At 35.2% G+C, this 18,150-nt stretch overlaps 1 protein-coding gene and 1 long non-coding RNA gene across 6 annotated transcripts in view; one reads left to right on the forward strand and one right to left on the reverse strand.

The window, feature by feature from the left end:
• The window catches only part of PXDNL (peroxidasin like), a 586,539-nt gene that overhangs the window by 68,881 nt on the left and 499,508 nt on the right, over positions 1–18,150 (forward strand). The gene's annotated exons all lie outside the window — the stretch shown is intronic.
• LOC141499867 (uncharacterized) lies at positions 8,711–11,008 on the reverse strand. The gene is made up of 2 exons (XR_012471779.1): positions 10,857–11,008; positions 8,711–8,932 (listed from the first exon to the last, which is right to left on the reverse strand). It is a non-coding gene; the product is annotated as an uncharacterized LOC141499867 (long non-coding RNA).

Below are 18,150 nucleotides of genomic sequence, written 5' to 3' on the forward strand. Positions count from 1 at the left end.
ATTCTAGGTGTGGAGGACAAGTCAGTGAAGATAAGAAAGAAGATAAAATGACATGTTCAGAGAAGACTAAGAAGGACAATTTGGTTGGAGTACATCATACACTATGAAGAGTAATGTGTTATCAGTCTGAGGGAAAAAAAATTGGAGGGAGTCAGATCGTGACTGTCTCTAAAAACCAGCATTCCTAGTGGATTGCTGAAGTAAATTCAACAGGACAGCTTTGACCTTCACTGAGCTCAAAACTAGGTTCCTTTCTTTGAGTGGTAGACCCTGAACAATTAGCGAACTGCTGCCATAGATAATTCAAGTGACTGTTGAGGAATCTATTTGTGTTCTACTCATCTCTTTGATTTATGAATCTATTAAAAACTTGGTGAGTTCAGCCAGCAACTTTATCTAGTAGTCTAAGAAGTTTTATTATAGTGCTGCCAGGCCTCTCCATTCACATCTCCCTGCCCCCCATTTCTAGTCTTTTGTCCTAAGTTTTTTGACTTTTGAAAGCTGTGTCATCTCTCTGAGACGTCCCTCCTGGGACCCTGAGCCATTCTTCTCTCTCTACTAATCATGAATTTGGTAAAACTTTGATCACCAGCTTTGAGCCCTGGGGCCTAATATAGAAACCATAACTGAGAGGGTTGCAATTTTGGTTGTTTTTAGATTACCAGAAGAAAATACCCTTTCCATGGAATTCCTGGGTTGGTCTCCTGTTCTAGTATCCTTACTTCTTTTTTACCCTTTTACATCCTCCCAAAGGCCTATGGAAAGTAGGCCAAATGGCTTACTTTATTAGCATTTATGCATGTGCAGTTCTTCTGAAATCTCTTTCCTGAGTTTGACATCTTTCTGGCTGGCATTGGAAGATTAAATCCTGGAAAGACTGTGGGATCATGGGTCATCTGGGGACTTCCTTGAGGAATTTGTAACATCTGTTTGCCTCATTCATTTCAGAAGAGAAAAAATGGATGACTTTTTATGTTGCCTAAAGAACTGTAGTTCTGTCTGGATTATTGTATTGATCACATGGTATTGCCTGACCACATGCCTTTCAGTTATGGTTATTCTAAGGTCAAAGCCCCTTTAATTAATTCCTCCTTTCTTTTTTTAAAAGATTTTATTTATTTTGAGTTTTACAATCTTTCCCCTAATTTTGCTTTCCTCCCCCCCCGACAGTAGACAATTTGCCAGTCTTTACATTGTTTCCATGGTATACATTGATCTAAATTGAATGTTATAAGAGAGAAATCATATCCTTAAGGAAGAAACATAAAGTAAAAGAGATAGCAAGATCATACAATAAGATATCAGGTTTTATTTTTTTTTCTAAATTAAAGGTAATAGCCCTTGTTCTTTACTCAAACTCCACAGTTCTTTCTCTGGATACAGATGGTATTCTCCATTGCAGACAGCCCCAAATTGTCCCTGATTGTTGCACTGATGGAATGAGCAAGTCCATCAAGCTTGTTCATCACCCCCATGTTGCTGTTTTTTTTTGGTTCTGCTCATCTCACTCAGCATCAGTTCATGCAAATGCCTTCAGGCTTCCCTGAATTCCCATCCCTCCTGGTTTCTAATAGAACAGTAGTGTTCCATGACATACATATACCACATTTTGCTAAGCCATTCCCCAATTGAAGTATATTTACTTGATTTCCAATTCTTTCCCACCACAAACAGGGTTGCTACGAATATTTTTGTACAAGTGATGTTTTTACCCTTTTTCCATGATCTCTTCAGGGTATAGGCCTAGTAGTGGTATTGCTGGATCAAAGGGTATCATTGGCTCTATATTAATAATATATTATACCTTCATATTCATCTCCCTTCTGTGCCTTGTCTATATATCCTCCTTCTAATTGCTTAATAAATGAGAAGGTTCATATGAGTAATGAGTATCATCTTCCCTATCTATAGTATCTATAAGGACAGCTAGGTGGTTCAGTAGATAGAGCCTTGAATTCTGGAGTACAGGAGTTCAAATGCAGCCTTGGACATTTGCCACTTACTACCTGTGCGACCTTGGGCAAGTCACTTAACCCTGATTGCCTCACATCCAGGACTATCTCCAGTCATCCTGATTCATAACTGGCCATGGGCCCAGATGGTTCTGAAGAAGAAAGTGAGGCTAGTGACTTAGCACAGCAGCCCCTCACTCAAATCTAATTCATGTGCTTGTCATGGCATCACCTCCCTCATGTCGTGGTCTTCGAAAATGAAGGAGGGTGGCTAGGTGGCGCAGTGGATAGAGCACTGGTCCTAGAGTCAGGAGTATCTGAGTTCAAATCCAGCCTCAGATACTTAATAATTACCTAGCTGTGTGGCCTTGGGCAACCCACTTAACCCTGTTTGCCTTGAAAAAAACCTTAAAAAAAAGAAAATGAAGGACAAACATTATCATTATCATCATCATCATCATCATCATCATCATCATCATCAATCGTCATCTTCCCATGCAGGAATACAAGTAATTCAACATCATTAAATCCCTCATAATTTGCCCTTCCCTTCCACCTTCTCTGTGCTTCATCTGATACTATACTTAGAGATCAAACTTTTTTTTCAACTCTGGTTGTCTCAAAGTTCAAATGAATGTTTGAAAGTTCCGTATTTCATTGAATGTCCATCTTTTCCTTAGGAAAAAGAATGTTCAGTTTTTCTAGGTAATTGATTCTTGGTTGTAATCCAAGCTCTTTTGATTTCTGGAATATCGTATTCCAAGCCCTCCAAGCCCTCCAAGCCTTTAATGTAGATGCTGCTAAATCCTATGTAATCCTGGCTGGAGTGCCATGATATTTGAATTGTTTCTTTTTGACTGCTTGTAATATTTTCTTTTTGACTTGAGAGTTCTAGAATTTGACTATAATATTCCTGGGAGTTTTTTTGGGGGGAATCTCTTTCTGGAGGTGATTGGTGCATCCCCTAAATTTCTATTTTATCCTCTCTAGGATCAATACTGAAGCACATGATGACTGGATTATTTCTTGAAAAATGATGTCTAGGCTCTTTTCCTTGTCATGTTTCAGGGAGCCCAATAATTTTTAAATCATCTCTCCTGGACCTGTTTTCCAGGTCAGTTGTTTTTCCAATGAGTTGTATCTCATTTTCTTCTAGTTTTTCATTCTTTTGGTCTTGTTATGTAATTTATTTTTAATTTAGTCTCCAGTTTTGGGAATCTATTCAAAGAATTTATCCTTTTTCAAACCTGAGTAGAGCATAATGGCTGCCTCACCTGGGTGGAGTTTAGCTAGAGGAGGAAGGTTAGTTTAACCTCAGAAACTGAGGTCTTGAAATGAGCATAAAAGAAAAAGGGAGAAATCTGAATCTCCCCAAATCTTTGGTTATTAATATTAATTTCTCTCAGTATATGTATATCTTCTCATTATTATGTTACCTTTTTGTCATATTTAAATTTCATTCTATTAAGTACATAGCTAGAAATGCCATCCCTCCACTATGACAATTTCCATCTGTGAAGTTCCTACTTTCCTTCAAGGTCAACTTTGAAGGGGTCACTTCCTCCATGAAAAATGTCCTGGTATTTCTTCTCACTGTATGAAAATGATATTTTTCATGTTTTACTTGAATTTCTTTCTCCTATGCAACTATCACAGTCTCCTTTGTATTATATAGTTATTTGTGTATTTCTCCTTTTTTAAATTTTATGACCTCTTCACTTTTTTAGTGTCCTCCTGCTTTACCTTATATTTTTTTTGCAAGGCAAATGGGGTTAAGTGACTTGCTCAAGGCCACACAGCTAGCTAATCATGTGTCTGAGGCCGGATTTGAACTTAGGTACTCTTGACCCCAGGGCTGGTGTTCTTTCCACCGTGCCACCTAGCCACCCCCTTTATATTTATTTTTGATGTATTTTTCCTATATTTATTTATATACCTTTTGTCTCCCCCATATAGTCTCCTTGATGGCAGTAATTGTTTCATCTTTGTTTTTGTATCACCAATCACTGGCACAAAGTAGGTGCTTAATAGTGCTTATTGATACTAAACTTCTTGAGAGAAGGAACTGTTTTAAATTTCCCATGCTTATAACTGTGTCTTGCATATAGGAAGTGATTAATAAATTTTTATTTAATTAAATTGAAACTGAAGCATGAATGCTATCTGGGGAGATGTATCAGTTGTGTTCCATGAGAATCTTTATAATTATTATTATTTATTATCTTTATTAAGAACCCAAATGAAAGGGTAGCTAGGTGGCGCAGTGAATAAAGCACTGGCCCTGGAGTCAGGAGTACCTGGGTTCAAATCTGGTCTCAGACACTTAATAATTACCTAGCTGTGTGGCCTTGGGTGAGCCACTTAACCCCATTTGCCTTGCAAAAACCTAAAAAACCCCAAATGAAGCAACATGTGTATTTTCTTTTGATGGAACAAAGTAAATAAGTTGCAAACAATTTGAAAGACAGGAATATGAGTTCTTTATAACTTGATGAATTAGGGAAATAATAAATTAGAAAGAATTATTATTGAATAAAGACAAGAACATGTCTTACATTCAAATATATTAATCATAATTTATTCATATTGCATATATATTATATAGTCATATTATATTCATAATCAAGCATCATAGAAACAGGACCAGAAAAACTGACAACTACATTTGGAAGTGATAGAGAAACCAAAGATCAATACTGTAGCACATGATGACTGTAGTCATCAAAGTACATATATTGGTTATAGTGCTGAAATTGTAAAATTAAGCTTGTTCTAAGAAAAATTTTAAGGTATAGGGAGCAGAATATAGCACCTGTTATGTCTGAAATGAGCCAGGTAGAGGCCTTGTTCCTCCATTCATCTATTCATGGGAGTAGAAAACCAAAATAAAATCGTAGTAGAAATGAAGAAATTTGCTATCATCTATTATACAGTCTCAATTATATTCTCATTTTGTTACGAATTTTGAAATATAATAAATGAAAAGGAATACACAGATTAATACGAAGTAAAAACAGAGAAAAGAACCATAAAAGAGACTATTTTTACAGACATCTGATAGTAGATGATTTCACTGGGCATATTCTTTTGAGCTGTGTATCACTTTTCTTAGGCTGACACGTTTGGAAAGTTCAACAAATGAAATAAAACTAAGAAAATGCTTTCATGAGTGTTTTCAAAAGACCAAATGTAATTAGTGTCTATCATCTACATTCATATGCAATGGAAAGTATTCATGCTGAATTGTAAAATATTGTGCCAGGGATGCAAAGGAAGGTTAAAAAAATATTCTCTGCTCTCAAGGAGCTCACAAACAAAATGGGGAAAGCAACATGCAAAAAATTATGTTCAAACAAAATATATACAGTATTAATTGGAGATATCTTAGTTGGAAGGCACTAAGATTAGGAAGGATTGGGAAAGGCTTCTTAAAGAAGGCAGGACTTTTACTGAGACTTCAAAGAAACTAGGCATGCTAGGAGGCCAGGAGGAAGAAGAAAGTTCCAGGAATGTATGATAACCAATGAAAATGCCTAAAGAAAGGATATGGAGGTTTATGTCTAGAAAGAGCAAGGAGGCTAATGCCAGTGGATTACAAAGTCTATACTATCAAGGTTTAAGTATGGAGAAGTAAGATGGGGGGGATGGATTTTTGGAGTGGTATGTGTACTACTCAGGATACTGGGATTTTCAAGAACCAGTATCCTGAGTAGTACACATACCACATACCCCTTGGGTAGAGATTGAAATAGGTAACCTATGTGGTCCTTTCTAGCTCTAAGATTCTTTCTATTACTACTTGGGTAGTCCTGCTTCTTTGGGAGGAATATGGGTAAGTTTCATGTTGTTTAATGCAAGTTTTCTTGCATTATATTATGGTTGATGCAAAAAATTTCTTTTATATATATATATATTTATAGTCCAACTCTTTGATTTAATAAGTACATTTTTCTACAAATAAAGAAATTCATTCCACATCAACATTTTTCAATTCATAATCTTAAGAGCTTGTTGAGGGCACTGAGAGGTTGAATCTTTCCCAGGAGACTTGAATCCAGGTCATCCTGACCCTGAGGATGACCCTTTATACTAGGCTAATATTAGTTTATCTTTCAAAAATGAAAATATTAGTCACTTCTGGGGGGGAATGCTCTTTATTTTTCTTTGAAATTAAACCCTCCCTGTAAAAAAGAAAAAGAATTTAACAAAAATAACTGATACAGTGACTGTAAATGCTGATGTATGCACCAATATACTCTAGTTGTTCTTACCCTCTGCTAAGAGGAATAAGGTATTTTATTGCTTTCTGAGACTTATTGTTTTTTCTTTTACTTGGTGTTCATTTCTTTCATTGCATTATTGAAGTATTTTTATTTTCCTTATTTCACTTATCAATTTATAAAGTCATGTTTTTTCTGAATTCATCATATTGATAATTTCTATATAAAGTATTAGATATATTCAAGTGTCTTAATTTATTAAACTATTTCTCATTCATTGTGGTATTCACTTTGTTTGACATCATTACAACTACAAAAAGTATTATTATGGATATTTTGTATGTTTTGGAATTTTTTCTGTCTTTGACTTCAGCAGGGATATAAGACTACCAGTGAAAGTGGTAAATCAAATTGAACCAATTGAATTTATTTGCTTTTCTTGCATAAATCCAAATTACTAAAAAGTTATCACTTTTTTGGTCATCTTTGCCAATATACATGCTGTTATATGTCATGTTCTAATTTCTGTTTCTCTTATTACTAACAATTTTAAGCATGCTTGATTTGATCATTGATCATTTATTTGAGAACTCTTCATATTCATTGATCATATTTCCATTGGGATATAGTTTTTAATTTTTTCAATTTCCTATATAGCTTAGATTCAGATTTTTATCATTGCTATGTGATGCAAATATTCTTTCCTGCTCAACATTTCTTAGCTTGTTTTTACTGATTTAGTACATACAAATATTTTTTAAAATTTAATGTAATCATTATTATTCTATTTTTCCCTCTTAAGATCCTCTCCAACCACTTGTTTGATTAAGAATTCTCCTTTTCACTATAGTTTCTACCTTTTTTTTATTATGTGACCTTTTATATTATGCCATATATTCATTCAGAGGTTATTGTGCAGTGTGATATAAGATGCAGAAATAAAGTTCCTGTCTTAGGAGTGGCTAGGTGGTACAGTGGATAGAGCACCGGCCCTGGAGTCAGAGTATCTGGGTTCAAATCCGGCTCAGACAATAATTACCTAGCTGTGTGGCCTTGGGCAAGCCAATTAACCCCATTTGCCTTGCAGAAACTGAAGATAAATAAATAAACAAATAAATAAATGAATAAAGTTCCTGTCTGAAGTATATATTCTTATGTTCATCAAATCCTAGGCTATTATATTTAAAAATAGGATTTGTAGTTCTTGCTTATTGAATTTTCTGTCTTTTTTATTTTTATATCAATACCAATAAATTTGATTATAATTGATAATCTTTAACTATCATTTGCTTTATTATGTAGTTGGATCTGGTAATGTTATTCACCCTTTACTTTCTTTTTCATTATTTCTCTTGAGACTATATATCTCTTGTTCCTATGGATTAATTTTGTTATTATGATTGACTCAATAAAATGTTTATTTCAGTGTACTGATGTATACAGGTCTAGTCTCCCATCAATAAAATATCCCCTAATTAATTTGTCAATTTTAAAATGAATTTAGATAGTATTAGAGCTTTTCTTATATTCCTATGGTTCAACTATGAGCAATGAATATCTCTATGGTTATTTATCTTCCTTGATTTCTATAAATAGTGTTTTATAGTTATATTTATATGAATCTTGGGGATGTCTAGATAAACTCCCAATTATATTACTATGTCATACTCTGTAAAAATTTAAAAAAGACAAATATTCATTGCTCATGGTTGGGCTATGCCATTATTATTTATTGCATTTTCTACTTATTTTAAATGGAATTTCTCTTATTTTCTCCTGATTTTTCTTAACTTTATAGAATTTTTTTTTAAAAAATAGAAATACTAATGATTTTTGTGGACTTATTTTCTTTAAAAATTTTTTGAATGTTATTTTATTTTATATTTTTCTAATTACATGCAAAGATAGCTTTTAACAATCATCTTTTAGTAAGTTTTTGAGTTCACGTTTTTTTTGGCAAGGCAATGGAATTAAGTGACTTACCCAAAGTCACACAGCTAGGTAATTATTAAGTATCAGAGTCAAAATTGAACTCAGGTCCTCTTGACTCTAAGACTGGTGCTCTATCCACTGTCCCATCTAGTTGCCTTGATTTCCACATTTTCTACCTCTCTCTGTTCCCTCCCCCTTCCTATAACAGCAAATTATCTTATATAGGTTATAGATGTGCAGTCATGTTTAACATCTTTGAATTTATTTTCAATTCTACTCTGCTGAAACAATTAGTTGTCTCAAATAGTTTTTTCACTGATTCTCAGAAGTTTTCTTAATACAGTATCCTATCATCACCTGCAAATAAATAGTCAAAACACTCCATAATAGGTCTGCTACAATGTGAAGTGGATCAAAGAATCACATTTTAGATGTGTGTGTGTGTGTGTGTGTGTGTGTGTGTGTGTGTGTGTGTGTGTGTATGTGGGTTAGCCTTAGAAATCATTTAATAGAATCTGCATTCCTCTCTTCCTTCATTTTGTAGATGAGGGGAAAGAGGTCTAGAGACATTAAGTGACTTGTCTAGAATCATACAAAAATATATGGTGCTATTGAGCCTTTCTGTCTTTATTTATTTAGTCCTCATTTCATGTATTCTCTACTCCATCCAAATTGCCCTCTTCGATCCTAAAACAATGTTCTTTCTTGCCTCTGCACCACTGCTTACGTAAACTCTTCTTCAGCCTAGCATCAAATACCATTTTTTCCCCCTAGGAAGCTTTCTCAGGATCCAACAATTGGGCTTTCTCTCCCATCACTTTTGTGGCTCTGTAATGAACAAATACAACATTGTCTTATTATCTATGTAGACTCTATATTATACAAATATTGTATCTCTCAGCATTTAACACAGCAGCCACTTAACTAAAGGATTTCTTATTCAATTTTAGAAATATTGTACCAACAATATGTAGTAGATTCTGGGGATATATAGATGGAGAAAAACACTTAGTCTATTAGAGGGGGATATATAGATGAGTATAATACAGCAAAGAATGTGATGAAGAGAAATGGAAAAAATGTCCTAGGTAACTTCAGCTAGAGAGATTTGTACATTGATTAAGTACCAAACCAAAGTATTCAGTAAGAGAAGCATGTTGAATATAAACTTCCTGAGGACAAAAATATTTAATTTTTGTCTTTGTATACCAGTACCTCCCACTGGGCTTTGTGCTTAGAGCTTGAAAATTCTTGTTGTTTTGAATTGAGTGGGTATAGATGAAGAGAGAGGATATTCTAGATATGGGAGGGATAATTTTTTTTAGGTTTTTTTTTTTTTTGCAAGGCAAATGGGGTTAAGTGGCTTGCCCAAGGCCACACAGCTAGGTAATTATTAAGTGTCTGAGACTGGATTTGAACCCAGGTACTCCTGACTCCAGGGTTGGTGCTTTATCCACTGCGCCACCTAGCTGCCCCGATAATTTTTTTTAAAAGAAAATTGTCATATTTCTGGGTAGAAGTTATTGTTATTTTTGTTAGTACTTTAAGAATCAGTGTTAAATTTACTTGTCAACTTCTCCATTCTTTTAGTATGACCAAAACACTACTATCCATTTAAATTTTTGAACAATAATATACAATATAGTTCTTTTTTGAAAAAAAATTTTAATTTTTCCTTAATTTATTTACACATTACTAAAATAATCTTGTTTAAGAGTAAATATACGTGTGTCTAGGTGGCGCAGTGAATAGAGCACCGGCCTTGGAGTCAGGAGTACATGGGTTCAACTCTGACATTAGACACTTAATAATTACCTAGCGCTGTGGCCTTGGGCAAGCCACTTAATCCCATTGCCTTGAAAGATCTAAAAAAAAAAAAAGAGTAAACATAATACCCCCCTCCCACAAAAATATAAAACCTCATGAGAAATAAAGTAAAAGAAAGAGAAAAAATGTGTTTCAGTCTGTGTTCAGATACCATCACCTCTGTCTCAGATGGATCACTTTATCATAAGTCTATCATAGTAGTTAATTTCTGTATTTTTCCACAGTTGCTGTTGCTGACTGTAATTCTCTCCATCCATTCCTCCCCACTACCATCTATTATATTTTCTCTCTCCTTTCACTCTGTCCCTCTTCAAAAATGTCCTGAGGGGCAGCTGAGTGACACAACAGACAGAGCACTGGCCCTGGGGCCAGGAGGCCCCAAACCTACATCCCACCCCAGAGATCCAGCAACCACCTGGCCCCATGACCCGTACATTCCACCCAATCCCAGCACCTTGCAAAAAAGTAAAAAAAGAAAAATGTGTTATATTTGACTATCCTCTCCTATGATCTACCCTCTCCTCTATCATCCACATCCCCCCTCCCCTCCCCCTCTCCCCTTCTCTCCTTTTTCTCCTGAGCCATTTCTGATGAGAATTCAGGTTCCCTCATGCTCCCTCACCTTCCCCACTTCCATACCATTGCAAAAGCTACATGAAATATCTTTTATATAAAATATTTTAACTTATTCTACCTCTCCTTTCTCTTTCTCCCAGGACATTTCCTTTTCACCTGTTGAGTCCATTTTTATAATATATTATATCTTCAAATTTAGCTCTCTCCTGTGCCTCATCTATAAAAGCTCCTTCTACCAGCTCTATTAAATGAAAAGGTTCATATGAGTATTATCAGTATCATCTTTCCATGCAGGAATATATGCAGTTCATCATCATTAAGTCCCTCATAATTTATCCTTCTCAGCCACCTTCTCTATGCTTCATCTGAGTGCTGTACTTGAAGATCAAGCTTTCTGTTCAACTCTGGTTGTTTCAACAGGAACATTTGAAATTCCCCTGTTTCATTGAAAATCCATCTTTTCCCCTGGAAGAAGATGTTCAGTTTTTCTGGTCAGTTGATTCTCAGTTGCATTCCAAGCTCTTTTGCCTTCCAGAATATTCTATTCCAATCCCTATGAGCCCTTAATGTAGTTGCTGCTAAGTCTTGTGTGATCCTGACTGCAGCTCCATGATATTTGAATTGTGTCCTTCTGACTGTTTGTATTATTTTTTCTTTGACTTGGAACTTCTGGAACTTGGCTATTATATTCCTGGGGGTTGTTTTTTTTTGGGGGGGAGGTCTCTTTCTAGGGGAGATCGGTGAATTCTCTCAATTTCTATTTTGCCCTCTGCTTCTAGGATCAGAGCAATTTTCCTGTAGAAATTCTTTAAAAATGAGGTCAAGGCTCTTTTCCTGATCATGACTTTCAGGTAGCCCAATAATTTTAAAATTATCTTTCTTGGATCTGTTTTCCAGATCAGTTGTTTTTACAATGAGATATTTCACATTTTCTTCTAATTTTTTATTCTTTTGGTTTTGAACTATTGTGTCTTGATTTCTCCCAAAGTCATCAGCTTCCTTTAGCTCCCTTCTACATTTGAAGTATTTGTTTTCCTCAGAGAGCTTTCTTATCTCCTTTTCCATCTTGCCAGTTCTGCTTTTTAAAGCATTCTTCTCCTCAGTTGCTTTTTAACTGTTTTATCCATTTGACCTAAGCTGGTTTTAAAATGTTATTTTCCTCAGCATTTTTTGGATCTTCTTGACTAAGCTGCTGACTTTGTTTTCATGTTTTTCCTGCATCTCTCTCATCTCTTTCCCCAGTTTTCTTCTATCTCCTTTACTTGATTTTCAAAATCTTTTTTGAGCTCTATCATAGCCTGAGCCTAACTTCTATATTTCTTGGAATCTTTAGATGCAGAAGCTTGGACTTTCTCATCTTCAGACTAAGTATTTTGGTCCTCTATGGAACCAAAGTAATTGTCTATGGTCAAGTTTCTTTTTTTTTCCTGTTTACTCATTTCCCTAGTCTGTGCCTGAATTTGGGGTGCTTCCTGAACTTTTAAGTATTATTGGGACACCCCCTGCAAGGACTTCAGTGTGTGAGGCTCTGACTGCTTTCCTGGTCTGTGAATGACCACAAGTGCACCCCTTTATCATGGGGCTGTGTGTGTGAGGGTTCCCTGCTCTATGTGGTGCCTAGACTGTGACCAGGGTCTGAATGTGGTCAAAGGTCCAGAGTCCTATTCCAGGGGCAGAGGACAGACCTTGGCAGTCTCCCTCCACTCCCTTATCTTCCTTGGGGTGAGCAGTCAAGGAGCAGATACCTAGAAACACCTGCTGTGCGGCTCCATGGGCCTGCTTCTGTTTCCTGGGATTTGGGCTGAGCTGAGGGCCTGGGCTTCACCCTCCCTGTGGCAGAGGTCTCCCTGATGATCTTCCAAGTTGTGTTTGGTGCTCCCTGAGATTGCAGGTCAGGAAACTGCTTCTGCTGCCGGGAGCTGGCACTCTCAGGCACCCTGGGGCTGTTTCTGGGAGGTTGAAGTTCCTTTGCTCCAGTGTGGTGCCACCCCTCCACCTATGTCAAACACAGTTTCCCCTACTATTTTTCAGGTTACCTTGGGTTGGAGAATTGCCTCACTGCATCTTTCTGTCGCTTCTCTCTCTTGAAAATTTAGAGTCATAATTTTAAAATATTTTGGAGAGAGCACCTAAGAGAGGCTCTTCTGATGCCATCTTGGTTCTATTCTCTCTATAGTTCCTGTTTTTCAGTTTGAGATTCTTAGGTTAAATCAATGTAAATGAATAATCAATAATTGCTGTTTCCTTGATAAACCATTAAATCTTTTTGTGTGTGATGGTATTTTTTTTCTTAGATTAGAAAGACATGGGGAGGCTAGGTGGCGCAGTGGATAGAACACTGGCCTTGGAGTCAGGAGTACTTGAGTTCAAATTTGGCCTGAGACACTTAATAATTACCTAGCCGGGTGGCCTTGGGCAAGCCACTTAACCCCATTGCCTTGCAAAAACTAAAAAATAAAAGACATAAGGCCATAGACTTGAAATATTTAATAAGAGGAAAGGACAAATATTCTCACTACACTGTTAATTATCTTGCCTGTTCTTGGATTTGCTATGAGAAACATGTGTAAATGGTATGGTTTATGAAAGTGAGACAGTGTTAACTAGAGCCAAGTCTAGTTGCTGGGTTGTGCTATTTAGGTTTCTTTGTTGAACCAAATAACTCAGATTTGCTATGTAAACACTCCTGCTGAATGAAAATTTTTGGATCTCTCCTAAGCAGAGATGGACTAATTTTTCATTGTTTGGAAGTCCAGACTAAGTTCATCAAATCTGTCTTGCTTATGAACTGAACCAGATTGGATTACATGTTGCCAAAGGAGATAGTCAACCTGACAGCAGCCAATTGTTCCCCACTCCATATCAAAATGTAGACAAAAAAAAATCATCACTATTTCATTACCTGTAGGACTGTTTAATTTTATGACATCACTTTTTTCTGTATCCTGATTTCTTTTCCCCTATTTTGTAAAAGGTCAGTGACCTGAATCTGAGCTTTGGCTCCAGAATTTGGAAGTTGTGAACTTTAACAATCCAAATGTTGAATTAATCTTATTTCATGGATTGTTGAGTTCATTCCTACACAAATATCTTGCTACAATGCCTTGTCATATATTGAGGTTATTGGTTTCTCAAAAGCTATGCCAGGGTAGCTGTACATTCTTCCATGCTAGAAGGAAAATTGTCTCAATAACATACTATCTGTTTACTGAGTATTGTCCTGGTTACGTATAGATATACATCACCAGTAGGTTGGTGGGTAGATAATGAATTTTTTATTCAGGAGAATCCATGAAACAAAGGAAAACCACCAAATAGCTCTTGGTTCTATGTAGCCCCTCCCCTCTTCTGTAGTTATGGTAGAAAAACACGATATTTAGCTGGACTATGAACATTAACTGTTGATTCTTTAGATAAATAGTATTTGCCATCTGTATTCTGTGTCCAGTAAGCCAAAAGGTAATCTGAGAAATTGAACTACCCTAATATTGCTATCTTGCTATAAAAGAAGCCAGAGGACAAAGGAGGAGGGCACAGTTAAATAGACATGTGGCTTGTAGGTTCTCTAGGAAATGGTGAATGAAAGATTGGCTAGTCTTGGTTCTAAAGACAGCAGAAAACATCACTTCATGTAATATTTTTGATCTTTCTGTGTACTACTTATGATGAACATCAATGAAGAATCCATAATGAAGATGATTGCAACCTAATCTTAAACAATTGTAACATAAATTGAAGGGGTAGAGTTAATCTCTGAAGAAATCTACAAAATTGTCTAAAACAAATTATCTATTTTGATATTAAGTGGAGGAGAGTGTGGGATGATGAAAAGATATGTTGGAAAGTATGGTTCAAAATGGAGAAATGAGAAGTCAAATAATTGTAGACTACTCAGCAACTTATGGTTTGTAATCATGAATTTCATTTGCTTTTTGGTCATGCCCAACACTTCATGATCCCATTTGGAGTTTTCTGAGCAAAAAATAGTTAGAGTGATTTACTTTTTTCTTCTATAAAATGGGAATAATAATAAAAGAATAATATCTTAGATATCTGTATGTAACTTTATAATATCTAATATAAACTACATCATTATCCTAATTAAAAGGTTGTAGATGTTGAGATATAGTTTTGGGACTATATAGCTGTTTTGTATTATATTATATGATATGGAGATGGGAAAAAAACAAAACAAAAATCAGTCTACTGCTTAAGCATTTCCCTGCTTTTTTTAAAAACCAGATTTCATGAAGGAATGATGGCCTGAACATTATTTCACTTTTCACTGTGGCCAAGAAAGAGTGTCAGGATGTTAAATAAAAGTCAATAAAGAATGCTTTGTGAACAGTCAGAAGCACTGTTGATTGGATTAGTTTCCACCTACCTATTTTTCTTCTACTCCCCAAAGTTTTTGAGGTTATTTGAGAGTTAGAAAGTTAACTGCTGATGAATGGCCCTTTCAAATTTCATTCTTCAGCAGATATTTTAAAACGACTACTTTATATTATACATATTTTTATATAATGAGTCAAGATAAAAAAAGATCTTATAATCTGTATATTTATGTATATAATAAAATCAGAAGTACATAATCAATAGAAGATCCCAGAGTCAAAAATACCTGGGTAAAAATACTGTCTTTAATATATACTGGCACTATGACCATAGACTAGTCATTTCTCATTATATTAGTCAACTGTATAAGACTTAAGTTGCAAAGAAGGCATTACTCTGTCTGGGTCAAGGGAGGGCCTCACCCATGACAGTAAAATCACAGGCCAGTCAAAGAGACTATGAAATAGTTACCTCAGCATCTGCATTAGTAGAAGTTTCTATGTGGAGACTTCCATAGGCATAGGGATTAACAAAATAAAACATAGATGATCAAATAACATATTTCTGAACAAGTCATTATGATGTTTTCCTACCCAAAATGTAATATTTCCTTAACTTCACAAAAGTTTGAAAAATCTTGAATATTTTTAATTTTCCAAACACTAAGAGAAAGGAAAAAAGGCTATAATGCTTCATTAAAAGCATAACTTTATTTCATTTTAAGCAGACATGAACAAATCTGCAATTACTATAGTTATCCTGATTGACAACCTATAAAAATTCTAGTATGGAATCAGTAGAGACAATTTTGCTTTTTAATTTGATTGACATATTACTACTGAACTCTGATGCTTTTGGGGGTATTTGGAAGTTCTAGTGCTAATAAAAATAATTTTCTGTTAATGAAAAGGTTTTCTGCATGCTTTTGTTCTCTAAATGATATCCTTCTTAGTGAAAATGACAGCAAGGCAAAAGAAATTTGTCTTCCATCAATACTTTAAAAAAATAATGTGGGTTAAAATTCATACCCCATTTATACTCCCAGGAAGGTGATGATAGAGATAAAAGTTATATCTGTATCAAAATATTCATAGCAGCATTCTTGTGGTAGCAAAATCTTGGAAATCATGTGGGTTTCCATTGTGTACTAGAAGAATGAACAAATTATTGTATATGAATTTAATGGAAATTTTTAAGATCATAAAGTGACAAATATTAGAAATTCAGAAATATGGAACAATTTGTTTGAAGTAATGTAAAGAAAAAAGAATCAGAGAATATACCCATTCACATATACACAATGACTATACAGTAATGTAAATGAAAGCAACTCCAAAAGGCAATTGAACACAGATTAATTGCAATGAATAGTCTTGCTTCTGGAGAACAGAGAATGAATTGTTTATTGCTGCTCTTTTTAGAAATGTGGGGGATTGTGAAAATGGATTATGATTAATATTGTCAAAGTTGATTTCACTGGTTTTGCTCAACTGACTTCTTTATTAAATTCTTTTGTTAATAGGGCTGACTGCATGGATAGGCATATATTGAGAAGTAACTGATATAAATAAAGTGTTAAAACAAAAAAAATGGACTATTACAGATTGTTGGAATTAGTCCAATGTTAATATATCATCATGTATATCTTAGATACTACATAAAGACAATGAGCTGAAATTTAAAATATAGAATAAGAAGAAATTCCAATTATCTGGCAAATTCTTTAGTGTTTTCAGTGATCAAAAAATTTTCATTGCTGAATAAACCACTTCTTTTTATTACCTATATGCTTGATGTCTATAAATCATAGAATATTTGGCTTTAGGAAAAAAAAAGTCAAAATTTTTAAAATGCCAAAAGTCAGCAGAAAGCTATGTGGTGGTATATAGAGATAGTTACATATTTTAGAATACAGTTATCAAAAATGCTGTAAAGACATTATTAATCTTTTTTTTAGGTTTTTTTGCAAGGCAAATGGGGTTAAGTGGCTTGCCCAAGGCGACACAGCTAGGTAATTATTAAGTGTCTGAGACTGGATTTGAACCCAGGTACTCCTGACTCCAAGGCTGGTGCTTTATCCACTATGCCACCTAGCCGCCCCATTATTAATCTTAAATCTAGGTCTCTGTTTCTTCATCTATAAACTAAAAGTCTATGCTAAAGTATAGATCATTTGGTCATGTCTACCCCTAAGTCCTATAATTGAGAAAACCAGAAGCTTCTAAGCATCAGTTGAAAAGGAGAATGAAAATCAATGTGTGTATCTATACAACATACATATATGCAGATAGTGAAGTTTTACTCCTGAGAATGGATGATTGAGAGGAGGACCTTTGAGAGCACTGAGCTGACCATATAGAGAATATTTATGGGGAAAAATGTTGAGGAAAGGATGAAAGGACATGTAGAATGATTGCAACTTTTATTGCTGGAAGGAGCCATAGCAAAACTGCATATTTTGTTCCAAACTGCTAAAGTATAAATCAAACAAATAAAAAATATTTATTGAATTCATGAATTCCTATATCCACAGAGGAAGTATTGCATTTAAGAATTTTGCTTTTTCAGAAACATAACCTGAATTGAAATAAAACAGGACATTGGCAAGCTAGATTATGCCAAGAAAAATAAATACTTCCTTAAAGTAAAATGTGTCAGAAAATGCGAATTGGAGAATCATGGGGCAAAAGTAGGAGAACTATAAGGGTTGTATCTAAAGTTATGAAAAATTAGTTGGGGCTTACCTCTCCTCTAGAAGTGTAGGTATCTAGAGGCAAAAGGATGATGAGTAGGGATGTAAGCACTACTCTGCCAGTAGACATATTTGTGCTAGGGCAGGGCTGTCTCCAGGGTTTGGAAGAAGCCAGGGAAGAAAAAAAACACAAACTTCTTTAACCCGGTAATACTAATTAAATGCAGAAGGTCAGAAAAAGAGAGAACACTGTAGACTAGAGAAATCACAGAATTATAAAATTTGGTGTTAGAAGGGACCTCAGAGAACTATTAATTATTTTAAATTATCTTGTACTCAAATCACCTGGTCACTTAAGACTTAGAGCTAGAATAGACAGCAAACACATAGGTCAGGCTATATGGATTGGTATTTGCCATCTCATTGGCAAGTGTAGAAATGCCCAGATGAGGAAATGTCCTCCAGCAATGTGGATCTGTACCTTCCCTGCCACTTACAGTCTGAAAGAGTTGCCCAGAACACTGGCTGTGAAATGCATGGGAGAGCTGGATAGGAGACGTTTTGAAAGGAGAAAGAATAGTACTTGGTGTCAGATAGGATCTAAAAGAGAAAAGAG

Source organism: Macrotis lagotis, chromosome X (assembly GCF_037893015.1).
Source record: "Macrotis lagotis isolate mMagLag1 chromosome X, bilby.v1.9.chrom.fasta, whole genome shotgun sequence".
Taxonomy (NCBI): Eukaryota; Metazoa; Chordata; class Mammalia; order Peramelemorphia; family Peramelidae; genus Macrotis; species Macrotis lagotis.